Here is a 14,541-nt window from a genome sequence, read left to right as displayed (position 1 = left end):
GGCTGATGTCTCCACACGTGTGTGGTTTCAGGAGGAGGAACGGAGACCCACGAGATCTCAGAATATCCACCTTCGTTTAACATTCACTTGTGTGTTTTTATAAATTAAAACAAAAACAAAAACGGCTCTTCTGACCGAATATGACAAGACGCTGACGACATGCGCATATGTAAACCACCGCATCACCTCCAAACTATGATAGCTTCCGCAGGGCTATCAGGTCTTCAAAGACCGAGATCAAATGGTCATAAGTAAATTAAGAGCTGCCAGCCGGATGAATTTGTCCTAAGTAAATGAATGAAAATTTGCGAATAATTAGTGATAATAATACAGGTTCCCTTACAAGGAACTTAAATGCAGGAGGAGGCCTTTAGGCCCATTAAACCTGCACAATGGTAGCCAACCTATGGCTGTTGTCCATGCTCTATCCTTTTGAAATTCCGAGTGTCAAGTAAGGAAGCAGCACATACCATTTTAAAAGTCTTTGGCACGAGTTGGCCGGGGTCAAGTTCAAACCGCCGACCTCCCAGACTCGGAGCAGATGCTCTCACCATTACGCCAGCGAGTCTGGTTATGCAATAATATGATAATAACATCAAAAGCTGCATAACTCCTCAAAGTAGGTTTCCTCAATTGTGGGTAGGCCAAAGGCAAGCTCCTCCGTATAAACACAGAAGCCAAACCAAACACGATCGCGATTAGCCACAAAGAAGACATTAGTACAAATGAGGCATAGTCTTTCAAAGGAAGAAGCTCCCAAAAAAAAAAAAAGGAATGGCAAAACCCTGAGCGCTGAAAAATATGGTACAACCTGGCTTTGTTAGCAAAAATCCATGGCACAGATCAGAATTTTTTACAATGTTTGAAAGCTCCATTTATCAGGCACTTTTGTTTGGCAGAACATGCAACCACATTGAGCAAAATAATAAAAACAGTTTCCAATTTATAACAAAAACAATATTTGGAACACCGGTGCAGATTCGGTGGGTCACAGTTAAAATTCACCATTCAGCAGTGTGATGTCATCATGGGAAGCTAAATGCATGTCAGAGTAAGATTTGGTGGAATGGTTCCAAAAGCCAAATTGATAATTTGGCACTCAAGCAAAAATAAACAAATAAAAAGGAACCGGTCCTTTCTGGCAAATGTGTTTGAAGGGAGTTCCACTTATTGTCAACAAAAACAGTGGCTTGCACAGTGAAGAAAAAAGAAGAGCAAGAACACATATCAAGAGGGAAGGAATCAAAGAAACAATGACAACAAGAAACAAGATAAGAAAAAGCACATCTGGCTTTTCAGATGGATATGGAGAAAATAAATAAATAAATGAAGGGGAAAAAAAGAAGAAAAAAAAGGGATTTTGTTTTGGTAGGGATCTCAGAACAACACCCCAAAATAAGATGAGCAGTAGAAAACTCACTCGTTATTCCTTTTAAGAAAGGTTTGGAAGGAAAAGCAGCGCTGGGCCCTAACTGGGATATCAAAACTTTGTTAATTATTCACCGAATATGCCGAATTGCATATGGCCGAATCGCTACGAAGGCATGAAAAAGAACGGCACTCGGAGGATCACATACCTCCGCCAGGCTGAACAGTTTATGTTTTGTATCCACTGATAGGCCGGATCTGGATTGGGACCTGAAGCAAAATCTAATCAGCTTGTTCTCGTCACCAAACCAACTGATCCACCAAGTTTAGTCATAACTCGTCCATAACTTTTTAAAATATTTTATACACCACTTTTCGTCCATAACTAACTCGTCCATAACTTTTTTAAGTATTTTATACACCACCTTTCGTCCATAACTAACTCGTCCATAACTTTTTTAAGTATTTTATACACCACTTTTCGTCCATAACTAACTCGTCCATAACTTTTTAAAGTATTTTATACACCACTTTTCGTCCATAACTAACTCGTCCATAACTTTTTAAAGTATTTTATATACCACTTTTCGTCCATAACCAACTCGTCCATAACTTTTTAAAGTATTTTATATACCACTTTTCGTCCATAACTAACTTGTCCGTAACTTTTAAGTATTTTATATACCACTTTTCGTCCATAACTAACTCGTCAATAACTTTTTTAAGTATTTTATACACCACCTTTCGTCCATAACTAACTCGTCCATAACTTTTTAAAGTATTTTATACACCACTTTTCGTCCATAACTAACTCGTCCATAACTTTTTAAAGTATTTTATACACCACTTTTCGTCCATAACTAACTCGTCCATAACTTTTTAAAGTATTTCATACACCACTTTTCGTCCATAACTAACTCGTCCATAACTTTTTTTAAGTATTTTATATACCACTTTTCGTCCATAACTAACTCGTCCATAACTTTTTTAAGTATTTCATACACCACTTTTCGTCCATAACTAACTCGTCCATAACTTTTTAAAGTATTTTATATACCACTTTTCGTCCATAACTAACTCGTCCATAACTTTTTTAAGTATTTTATATACCACTTTTCGTCCATAACTAACTCGTCCATAACTTTTTAAAGTATTTTATATACCACTTTTCGTCCATAACTAACTCGTCCATAACTTTTTTAAAGTATTTTATATACCACTTTTCGTCCATAACTAACTCGTCCATAACTTTTTTAAGTATTTTATATACCACTTTTCGTCCATAACTAACTCGTCCATAACTTTTTTTAAGTATTTTATACACCACTTTTCGTCCATAACTAACTCGTCCATAACTTTTTAAAGTATTTTATATACCACTTTTCGTCCATAACTAACTCGTCCATAACTTTTTTAAAGTATTTTATATACCACTTTTCGTCCATAACTAACTCGTCCATAACTTTTTTAAAGTATTTTATATACCACTTTTCACCCTATCTCTCAATGGTGAAGTCACTTCATTAAATAATTCTCGTATCCGAATCCATATTCAGATCTTCACCAAAATCGAATAGATTAGTCCTTGTCACACACCCAAACTGTCCACCAAGTTTCGTCCGAATCTGTCCAAAACTTTGAGATATCGTACTATATATCGTTTTTGGTCCTATCTCCCAATGAGGAAGAATCACTTTAAAAGTTCTACTAGCCGGATCCGGATGCGGATATTCACCAAAACCTAATCATTTCGTCCTTGTCACATACACTACCTCTCCGCCAAATTTTGTACGAATCCATCCACAACTTTTTGAGATATCTTGTTCACAGACAGACAGGGGTGAAAACGTAACCTCCATCCACCTTAGGTGGCGGAGGTAAATATTAAATATCAATGTTCATAATAGGTCTCTCTTCCCGTTTCCTAAAATCTCTCACCGCTTCGTGTGTAATCATCAACCTGGATAGGCATGATAATGAACAATGTTTTACAGTTCTGATTGTGGTGCACAGATTTTTCCATCATGGGCTTGTTGTTCTTGCTCAAATCCCATACCATACCATTCCATCACACGCCATTGACAGGTACAATCGGGAAGGTGCGTGACGTTTCTGGCAGTGTTGTTGTTGTTTCATGGACCTCCATCCTATCAAATCCCATACCATCCCATCATACATCCCTGACTGGGATCGGTTAGTACAAAATAAAACAAACTTTCAACAACTATAAAAATACATTATTTTAACAGGAAGTAGTCAACCCAAGCATTCATCTGTTGTAATATTGCTAAGACCTTGTGGTCCAATGAGGACTTGACTGCAATGGTACGGTAAAACATTAAGAACAAAACAGCACTCAAAAGGACTGAAGATTATTATGCATCATAAAGAGAGGAAACTGAAAAAGACTTTTCTTTTCTTTTTTAAGTAAAAAGTATAAAATTTTCACAACGCACGAGCACAGACCATTGCGCATTTGTACATTAAATAAGGTCACAATGTACAATGCTAATCCATTTATAAATATTGTCGCGTAACCGTGATTAACACCACAGTTACGGATGACCGATTTGCGAGACTTTAACTCCCGAGGCGAACACTCAATGGCGGACTCAAGTTCAACACCAACGCGCGGAATGGCGGGCCGCAGCGAAGGCTCCGCAACCTTATCTATTAAAATCAAACACCCAGGAAAACTGCGTTCAGATATTATGTACAAAAAGTAATATAAGGGTTTATTAGGAAAAGTAAAGCCAGTGAAAAAGCCCGCCGGTAAATCTAATAATTCTAATAAACCTAAATCGGGACGTCCCCACACGACTGACAGCAACCACAAACGAGGGAGATTAATCACGAAAATAACACGTCCCGTCGTTCAAAATATACGCGGAGATCGGGCTTATCTGTCTTTGTCGTCTTGTATTGTTGGTGTCCAGCACCGCTCCTTCCGGCCCGATCGCACACCACGAGGCCCCTCGCTCCAAGCACCACGCGTCCGACGCAGGCCAGCGGCTCCACTTGACCAGGGACAGGAAGGACTCCTTTCAACTCCACTCGACTCGACGACGCGGGAGTGCTGGCAGCCAAGTGCCAACGAACTGCTCAGTGCCAACTGGGTGTGCTCTCGTGTGTCTCCTGCGACTCCCTACAACCCGAACTGCACTCGAACTGCGACTGGAATGGCGTGTCCTCTCCAACTCTCCACCACCGCTCAACTCTCTGGTGCCTGCCTGCGTCTGCCAGTGCCTGCCACGAACTCAACTCAACTCCTGAAATGGCGTCCGACCGTCGCCTATATTGGTGGCCGATGACGTCACATTGCGCACTCCTCAGCCAATCAAAGCCTCCCGCGACTCCTGACATCTCCCCCGTTACGCGACCCTGCGGTCCTGGCATAACACGTGCCGGCCAGGTTTGTAGGCCTTTGGAGGTGTACACGGTGGCGGCCAATCGTGGCGGTGTTGTTGACCTGGTTTCCTGTCAATTTATTACGAAGTCCTTGTCAGGGAAAGGGGGATTATTTAATGTTGCGCTAAGGACCTAACTAATGTTTATGTGGTTTGCAGTGCCATAAAGGACAAAGGTTTGATTACTAGGTGAGACTCACAGGGGCGTTACCTTTAACCCCTCACTATTTAACACTCGAATCTCCAGGTAGATCCACACTCATACATCTTACCCCGACAACCGCCTAAACATCAAGAACTTATTACATGTAGAGTCCCTGTCACGACAGCCGAATACCTACCTATTCAGATCTACCTAGCTCTAGATGTTGCATTACCAAATTCATAACACAGCCCCCCCCCTGGAACCGTAGCTCCTGCAAGGTTCACCGCAGGGCTACCATTCCAGCCTTAACACTTACTGTCACACACTTAATTAACCTATGAAATAAATCAGGAAGGGCTGTGGGAAGTGAGTCGGACTACCTACCTACACTTCCTTAACATGCTGAACCCCTTAACCATCATGCAAGTATGTACATCTTCTTCGTTGTTCCTGTGGAGGGAGGAAACAACAACACACAACACTAACTTAACCACAAAACTTAACCATCTTTCCAAAACTCAAAACTCTAACCTTTGTACATACCCCGGTCTACAGACCGCGTCCCCCGGTGGATGCCACAAGACTCAACCTTACCTGCGGGGCCATCCCCAATGCATCCCCCCTAAATTTCCACGGGCCCTGTCCAGATGTTACAGGTGAGTGACACGGCTCGGTGGATTTCGCCCACATTCATGCAACACAGACCCCTTAACCACTCATTCTCATTCCATAGGTCATCAAGGCATTTCAAAAATCAACAAAGCACTTATTCCCAATACACCCCCTGCAGGACCATGGCATTGATGTCATTCACGTGGGTGTGCATTCCTCAACTAGGCAGCGGGGAGGTACCGCACAAAAAGATGGTGGGGGGCACATCAGGCTGTGGTGCCCGCAGTCCCAAAAACAAGTCAACCGACTTACAAGTTCATTGCCCCCCCCCCCTTTACCTCTTGGCCCCATGACAGCCCAACAGCCCCTTTCCGCCGTTACCTCGCCGGTGAGGGTCTCCACACACACCAGGCTCCTTTGCCTCCTGCTTTCGCGCAGCAACACGGGTCACCGGGGGACTTCCTCACCCCGCGGCGCCCAACCAGACCCTCCACCGACGAGCTCCAATTTCCAGTTACCACCGGCTGCCAGGGGTAATTGCCGCAGAGGGGGGCCCGCAGGCATCGCTCCTCAGAGCTTGCTCTGTACCTGCGGACACACACACCTTTCCCACCCACAAGACCCCAAAACACACTTCCTCCCCCGCTGCCATTCAATTCTCCACACAACTCAGCACAATTCAGTACAATTCATAGATGGTGTAAAAGGTGTTACAAGGCTTGCCATGGCCTGCCAATGTGAAATCCCATTCACAGTTCGAATCATTGAATCCTTACACATTTCCATTAGCACATTTCCAAAAAGCACAATTTATCGCCCCTCATTATCTCCAATAATCATCACTCACTCTCCAGGTTCCACTCTCACGACCACATCAAAACACGTAACCACAATACAAAAACATACGCCACCCACAAGACACTGTGGCTCCCATTCCATCCCCTCACCGGCCATGTCATCACTCGCTCTCACCTCCCAACTCCAAATTACATGTCCCCAATTTCCCAAGCAAATCCTGAAGCCTGGGACAGTACTCCTCAAAGCACTCACCTTAAGTGCAGGTAGTTGCAGGTTGGTCAGGTTCAAGAGCGTCATCCACCCTTCACAATCCCAAAATTTCACATTGGGCCTACCAAATACTTCCAAATTTCTCTTTTGTCCCCACTACACTGGCAGGTATGTGGATCCGCATCCAACGGTGATCATCACTACACAACTACCTGTGGCCACGACAGCTCTGCACCTCTACCGTGCAAGGGTCACCGGGACAAGGTGAGCAGTCAAAACGCCAACATGGCCCATGAGTGTCCATAAGGGTGCGACCCACCATCCATCCTTTGGCCCCCCTGCGAGGAACACAGCTGCAGCAGCCCCAGCTGGCCAATGTGGTGAGCACTTGCTGCCACAACACACACTACCGCACACACAACCTCGGCCCTGGGGGGCACGGTCGCAGTGCGTGGCATCCCTACAGCCACGTCCCCTGCACCTCCCCATCATCCCCCAGTCCGACTACAGAACTGCAGCCCCCCAGTGCTCACCCACACTTGACCACACCAAGGTCCAGTCAACAGCCATGCTCCACCAGGAGACCCACCCAGAAGACATGGTCCACACACCTCGGACACGCACAGCACCACGTTGACCCTCAGGCTACACAACTACATCCCCATCATCCCGCGTCCCAAATATCAGCACAGTTGCCCCCGCAACCAGTTGAAAGCTGTGTCTTGCTACCCTATTAATTTCATCACAGCCTCCAACACTTTGGTCTACACACCTGGATCAATAATGGCGTCACTATACAGTGTCCACCATGGCATTTCAAAATCCACCCTTAAATTTCCATCTAACCCACAGATTACCCATGCCAACCATTTGTCACATTTCACTCACCTCACCAAAGAAGGATGCTTTGCCATACACATGCCAGCCGAGCATGGCCCATATGCTCGGCTCGTTACACATCTCCCGATTCACATCCCCATGGCTCTCTTCCCAACCCGAGAGTCCATAAATCACAACGGAGCATCTGTGGAAGGTCACTCACACCATCACGTTCCACAGATGCCCCAATGGTTGTCCGGCAGGCTATCTCCATCCCTGTCCATTCGGTTTGACCCGCGTCCATCGACCAACACGGCATGGCAGGTCATCACATGCCAGTTGTCCCAAAGTCTCAGGGAGAGGGTGTCAGGTTGCATGCCCGGGTGATCACTACATCAGGCCCAAGCTGGCCATCTGCGGTGCCACCACCAAAGCGCGACCCACAACACCTCCCCCCAGTGGTCCTCAATATTTGCCATCCCAGGCTTGAGAAACCACCTCGGACCTCCCTGGAGGTCTTAACCCCCACCAGGGTCCGGTGACCCTGCCGGCCCGAGCCACCAGCTCGGACGGCGCCCCGACGGACAAGGGACGCCACACTCCACCAGACCCCCCGTGGGACCCAGGTCGTACCTCGACACCCAAGGCTGGACCCCACGTCCAAATCTCGCCATCACAGCCCCCCAGCTGGCCGGCATACCCAAATTTTGAAAGGGGCAACTTTTGCCCGAGGCCATCACCCATGACCTCTCCATGTCCAAATCCCGCAGCCCGGGGACCAATCCCCACCATGGCTGCTCCAAATCAATTTCCCATTGTAATTTTATTTTACAAATTTTCCTTCCCACCGCCAAACCGCAGCTGCAGGGAACAACCTCTACCACCGGTTGTTCTGCCCCTCCCTGCAGTTGATCCAAATTCCCTACAGGGACCAAATCTCCAGAAGCTCTATCTCCCGATCCTCCAAGATCCAAATCCAGCCCGGAGCCAACACACTCCCCCAACTGGTTGTCCAATTTTGGAGCCTCTGTTTCCAAATAGCAGTGTACAGTGAGCGTCCCCTCGGTCATTCCAACCACCTCCTTGGACCAACTCACCTCTTCCCCCAGACTCCTTTGGGCCTGAACAAGCTCTACCTCCATGGGACTGTCACAGGTCTCCAGCCGCTGGATCAACTCATCCTCATCATTAGAAATCATTCCTGGCCCCGCCAGGCTTTGATCAATATCCCCAATAAATACCCGGTCCGGCTCTATCGCATGGACCCCCAAAAACTCTACCCCCTCTTGCTCCGCACCACCGCCCTGGTGCTGCACAATTCCAAATTCATCCCCCGGTTGGGGTGTTGTGACATCCACACGGTCCCGATAAACAACCAGGCCAGAATGTGGGAAACATTCCCCATTTGCTTTATCAATTCGAGCATTTGTGGCACCAATCTGACCCTCCAACTTTTCCCCCATTTGGACAGCCTGCGTCACGCCCTCTTCTATTTTCGACATTAATTCCTCCCGTTTCAATTCAATTTTTGCCACCTTTGGCTTCTCCTGTGCCCCCATTTGAGTTTCTACTTTACCCTCAAATTTCCCCAGTCTGTCCGTAATTTGGTTTTGCACTCTCCCTTCTATGCCATCAATTCGTTCCCCCAGCTGCTGTGCCATTTCCCCAATTTTTCCTTCCAATTGTTCATTCCTTTCCTTTATTTCATTCCTCCATTCCTTCCCCTGGGACTCCATTTTATTTTCCAACCCACTTTTCATTTGTCCCATTTGTTCCTCCAATCGATCACTCATTCCCTTCATTCCTTCCCGACATTCCTTCCCCTGGGACTCCATTTTATTTTCCATCCCACTTTTCATTTGTCCCATTTGTTCCTCCAATCGCTCACTCATTCTATTTTCCAGCCCGTCAATTTTTCGAAGCAATTGACCCAACATCTGGTCGGTTGTCGGGGCCGTTCCTACTGCTCCCGACTCCCCGGTGGGGGAGGGGGATAAGTTGGTGCTCGGGACGAGGGAGGTTCCAAGGCTCACCTCTGCATCTAATTCCCCTATTTCCGGCTCACTCCCGACACTGACGGAGGCCTCGCTGCGTACTTCCATCTCATCAATTTCCGACATCCGCTTTCCGGAAGGTCGTACCCCGCGCGCGTATTTATTTTAATAATTCCTGAAACACAATTTAAATTTGACGAAGACGCGATATCGCGCTCCGTTTGCCCAATTGATTACTAAATTTCTCCGCCTCGCCTATAACAATTTTGCGTTCGAACGTCGGGCGCAATGTACACCCGACCGTGTCGATGTCGCCCCGCGGACAAAAAAATTTGTCCGACCGTGTCGATGTCTCGCCGCGGACAAAAAAATTTGTCCGACGGGTTCAAATCCTACACTCCTGACACCACTTGTCGCGTAACCGTGATTAACACCACAGTTACGGATGACCGATTTGCGAGACTTTAACTCCCGAGGCGAACACTCAATGGCGGACTCAAGTTCAACACCAACGCGCGGAATGGCGGGCCGCAGCGAAGGCTCCGCAACCTTATCTATTAAAATCAAACACCCAGGAAAACTGCGTTCAGATATTATGTACAAAAAGTAATATAAGGGTTTATTAGGAAAAGTAAAGCCAGTGAAAAAGCCCGCCGGTAAATCTAATAATTCTAATAAACCTAAATCGGGACGTCCCCACACGACTGACAGCAACCACAAACGAGGGAGATTAATCACGAAAATAACACGTCCCGTCGTTCAAAATATACGCGGAGATCGGGCTTATCTGTCTTTGTCGTCTTGTATTGTTGGTGTCCAGCACCGCTCCTTCCGGCCCGATCGCACACCACGAGGCCCCTCGCTCCAAGCACCACGCGTCCGACGCAGGCCAGCGGCTCCACTTGACCAGGGACAGGAAGGACTCCTTTCAACTCCACTCGACTCGACGACGCGGGAGTGCTGGCAGCCAAGTGCCAACGAACTGCTCAGTGCCAACTGGGTGTGCTCTCGTGTGTCTCCTGCGACTCCCTACAACCCGAACTGCACTCGAACTGCGACTGGAATGGCGTGTCCTCTCCAACTCTCCACCACCGCTCAACTCTCTGGTGCCTGCCTGCGTCTGCCAGTGCCTGCCACGAACTCAACTCAACTCCTGAAATGGCGTCCGACCGTCGCCTATATTGGTGGCCGATGACGTCACATTGCGCACTCCTCAGCCAATCAAAGCCTCCCGCGACTCCTGACATCTCCCCCGTTACGCGACCCTGCGGTCCTGGCATAACACGTGCCGGCCAGGTTTGTAGGCCTTTGGAGGTGTACACGGTGGCGGCCAATCGTGGCGGTGTTGTTGACCTGGTTTCCTGTCAATTTATTACGAAGTCCTTGTCAGGGAAAGGGGGATTATTTAATGTTGCGCTAAGGACCTAACTAATGTTTATGTGGTTTGCAGTGCCATAAAGGACAAAGGTTTGATTACTAGGTGAGACTCACAGGGGCGTTACCTTTAACCCCTCACTATTTAACACTCGAATCTCCAGGTAGATCCACACTCATACATCTTACCCCGACAACCGCCTAAACATCAAGAACTTATTACATGTAGAGTCCCTGTCACGACAGCCGAATACCTACCTATTCAGATCTACCTAGCTCTAGATGTTGCATTACCAAATTCATAACAATATCTACAAAGGTTAACTCATTTATAAAGGAACTGTCACTTCTATCAAAAACAGCATAATTTGCTGGGGGTGCACTTGTGTCACTGATGCAGTGCCCCCTGTAGGTTAGAGCAGGAATTTGGATTGATCAGGTAACACCTGCACGAGGGACACCATGGGATCTTTAACGCCCGTCAACTAATTCCGGCAGACGGGACGCACATTTTAACGTCCATCCGAGGGATGGCGCACACACAGTGATGTATCTGCCTGCAAAAACACCAATATGGCAGTTTATAGCTCAGAGAGCCCCGTCTAGATAGTTCAGTCATGTGTGCATACCTCTCCGCCATCCTGCCGGCACCAAACAGTTACTTCTGACTTTATATGAATTGCATATCGATTACTGCATGTACAGAAACACCGATGAATACACGAACTCTTATTAGGGATCCAATCCTATCAGGATGGATACCCATTGATTTTCCTATGTTTATTTATTTATTATTATTATTGTCCCCCGTCGCACCGCGGAGCGAAAGGGGGACTATGGTTTTCTCCTCCGTCCGTGTGTCCGTCCGTCCGTCCGTCCGTCCGTGCGTAAACGAAGGACCGAATTCTAATTTGGTGTGTGGGTGCAACCCACGTCAAAATCAAAGATAGCCGCCGCCATGTATGCCTGACGCCATGAATGTCTGAACCTTGTTAGCGGAATATCTTGAAAAATAAGCGAAGTACCAACTTCTAATCTGGTGTGTGGGTGTATCTCGGCATAAGGAAGAACAATATTGAAAATTGGGTCGCCACGTCAAAATCCAAGATGGCCGCCGCTATGTATGTCTGAACCTTGTGAGCAGAATATCTTGAAAAATAAGCGAGGTACCAACTTCTAATCTGGTGTTTGGGTGTGTCTCGGCATAAGGAAGAAAGCTATTGAAAATTGGGTCGCCACGTCAAAATCCAAGATGGCCACCACCATATATATGTCTGAACCTTGAGCGAAATATCTTGAAAAATAAATGAACTACTAACTTCTAATCTGGTGTGTGGGTGCATCTACGCATAAGGAAGAAAGCTATTGAAAATTGGGTCGCCACGTCAAAATCCAAGATGGCCACCACCATTTATATGTCTGAACCTTGAGCGAAATATCTTGAAAAATAAATGAACTACTAACTTCTAATCTGGTGTTTGGGTGCATCTTCGCATTAGGAAGAATGCTATTGAAAATTGGGTCACCACATCAAAATCCAAGATGGCCACCGCCATGTATGTCTGAACATTGTGAGCGAAATATCTTGAAAACTAAACGAACTATTAACTTCTAATCTGGTGTGTGGGTGTACCCAGGCATAAGGAAGAACAATATTGAAAATTGGTTCGCCACTTCAAAATCCAAGATGGCCGCCGCCATGTATGTCTGAACCTTGTGAGCGGAATATCTTGAAAAATAAGCGAGGTACCAACTTCTAATCTGGTGTGTGGGTGTATCTAGGCACAAGGAAGAAAGCTATTGAAAATTGGATCGCCACGTCAAAATCCAAGATGGCCACCACCATATATATGTCTGAACCTTGAGCGAAATATCTTGAAAAATAAATTAACTACTAACTACTAATCTGGTGTGTGGGTGTATCTACGCATAAGGAAGAATGCTATTGAAAATTGGGTCGCCACGTCAAAATCCAAGATGGCCGCCGCCATGTATGTCTGAACCTTGTGAGCGGAATATTTTGAAAAATAAGCGAAGTACCAACTTCTAAACTGGTGTGTGGGTGTGTCTATGCATAAGGAAGAACGCTGTTCAAAATTGGGTCGCCACATCAAAATCCAAGATGGCCACCACCATATATATGTCTGAACCTTGTGAGCGAAATATCTTGAAAACTAAACGAACTACTAACTTCTAATCTGGTTTGTGGGTGTATCTACGCATAAGGGAAAACGCCATTTCAAATTGGGTCGCCACGTCAAAATCCAAGATGGCCGCCTTGCGTCATCCACTTTGTCAACTCACATCACTTCACTGACGGGGGACCTCGGCGTAACGCTTGTTATTATTATTCCGCAGGGATTTTTCAGGTTTTTCCCCTTCAAAATTCATTTTCTCAGCAACTGTTGGTCCGATTGACAGTTTTCAACATAATATGCGCCTTCGCATGTCGATTTTTCTTGGGATAACTGATGTTCTTGGTCACATGGTAAGGGCACAATCTTGGAAAAATTATATTTGTTGTATTATATATATATATATATATATATATATATATATACACCTCTTTATCTGCTCCATCCATCGACGTGAAACTTCAAAACTATGAACTAGTCATTAAGTGGAATACCTGTTTAAAATTTTAACATGATCGGTTGCATGGTCTCACAGCAAGAATTATTTATTGTTTGGAGAAGAAGAAACTACATTTTTATCTTCTCCAGCCATGTGACTTTTCAGTATATCTATTAATTACATACTGTGTGAACTCAGTGGCATCCTGTCTATTATGTAGTCTATTAATTACATACTATCAGAATGTACCTTTCGACCCTTTGGACTGCTGAGATCCCTTAGACCTTTGAAGACTCTCAAGACCCTTAAGACCATCAAGACCCCAAAATACCCTGAAGAACCTTAAATACCACAAAGACCCCGAAGACCCAAAAGTACCCCGAGGACTAAAAAAAATAAAAAAAATCCAAAGGACCCAATAGACCCAAAATACCCCGAAGACCCCGAGAAAACAAACTATCCCAAAGACCCAAAACACCCAGAGGACCCAAAAGTCCCCCCCCCCCCCAGAACGAAAAAAGCCGAAAGGATCCCAAGTCTTTGTCTCTGCAACCACTTGTCCGATCAATGCAAACTTAAATGTGATGGACTGGCTATTCTGATTTCAGTTTTATAAAGAGCACATCATGGGTCATGTGTCTGATGAAAGCGGGGTTGTATCAAAGTGGGGCAGATTGGATCGCGGTAATAATTGCTCGCAGTTATTAAGCGGCGCAGGCGTTGGTGGCCTGTCTAGTTAAAGTTGTTATTGTAGAGACAATTGAGTCTGCATGAAAGGCAAAAAGGAAAATCTTTGAACAACTTTTCTGTAAGTTAATATTTACTTTTCCAACATAAAATCTGTGCAAAAAAAAAAAAAGGTACAAAAGAAAGGAAACAAACACCCTTCAGTGTTTATATTAAACCCTCAGTGGTTTTACAATGGTTTCTGAAAATATGTTGAGTTTCTCGGAATCAACAGAATGTTATGACACTGCAAGCTGCGTTGATAACGTCGGTACACTTTGTCAGCTTGTAATGTGCGTCAATCTCAAGTTGTAACAAGCAAAACAGCTCTGTTAGCAGGAGCTTGTGGTCTGATAGCTTAAAACACTTCAGCCAATAGTGGTGAATATTAAGATTCAGAGAGGTTCCAGACCATGGACTCTTCCACAATCCCCTTGTATAATCCTTGCCGACGGTGTACGTTCAAAGTGTGGGAAGCGCACAGGATCGAACGCAAGCACAGCCATCTCTGCAT

The 14,541-nt window shown here is 45.7% G+C and overlaps 1 protein-coding gene across 5 annotated transcripts in view; it reads right to left on the bottom strand.

The window, feature by feature from the left end:
* LOC137439578 (SH2B adapter protein 3) overlaps positions 1 to 14,541 on the bottom strand; it is a 165,711-nt gene that overhangs the window by 106,178 nt on the left and 44,992 nt on the right. The window lies entirely within an intron of this gene.

The sequence above is a fragment of the Myxine glutinosa genome, chromosome 14 (assembly GCF_964187855.1).
Source record: "Myxine glutinosa chromosome 14, kmMyxGlut1.1, whole genome shotgun sequence".
NCBI lineage: Eukaryota > Metazoa > Chordata > Myxini > Myxiniformes > Myxinidae > Myxine > Myxine glutinosa.
This window is presented reverse-complemented; position numbering and strand designations above follow the sequence as displayed.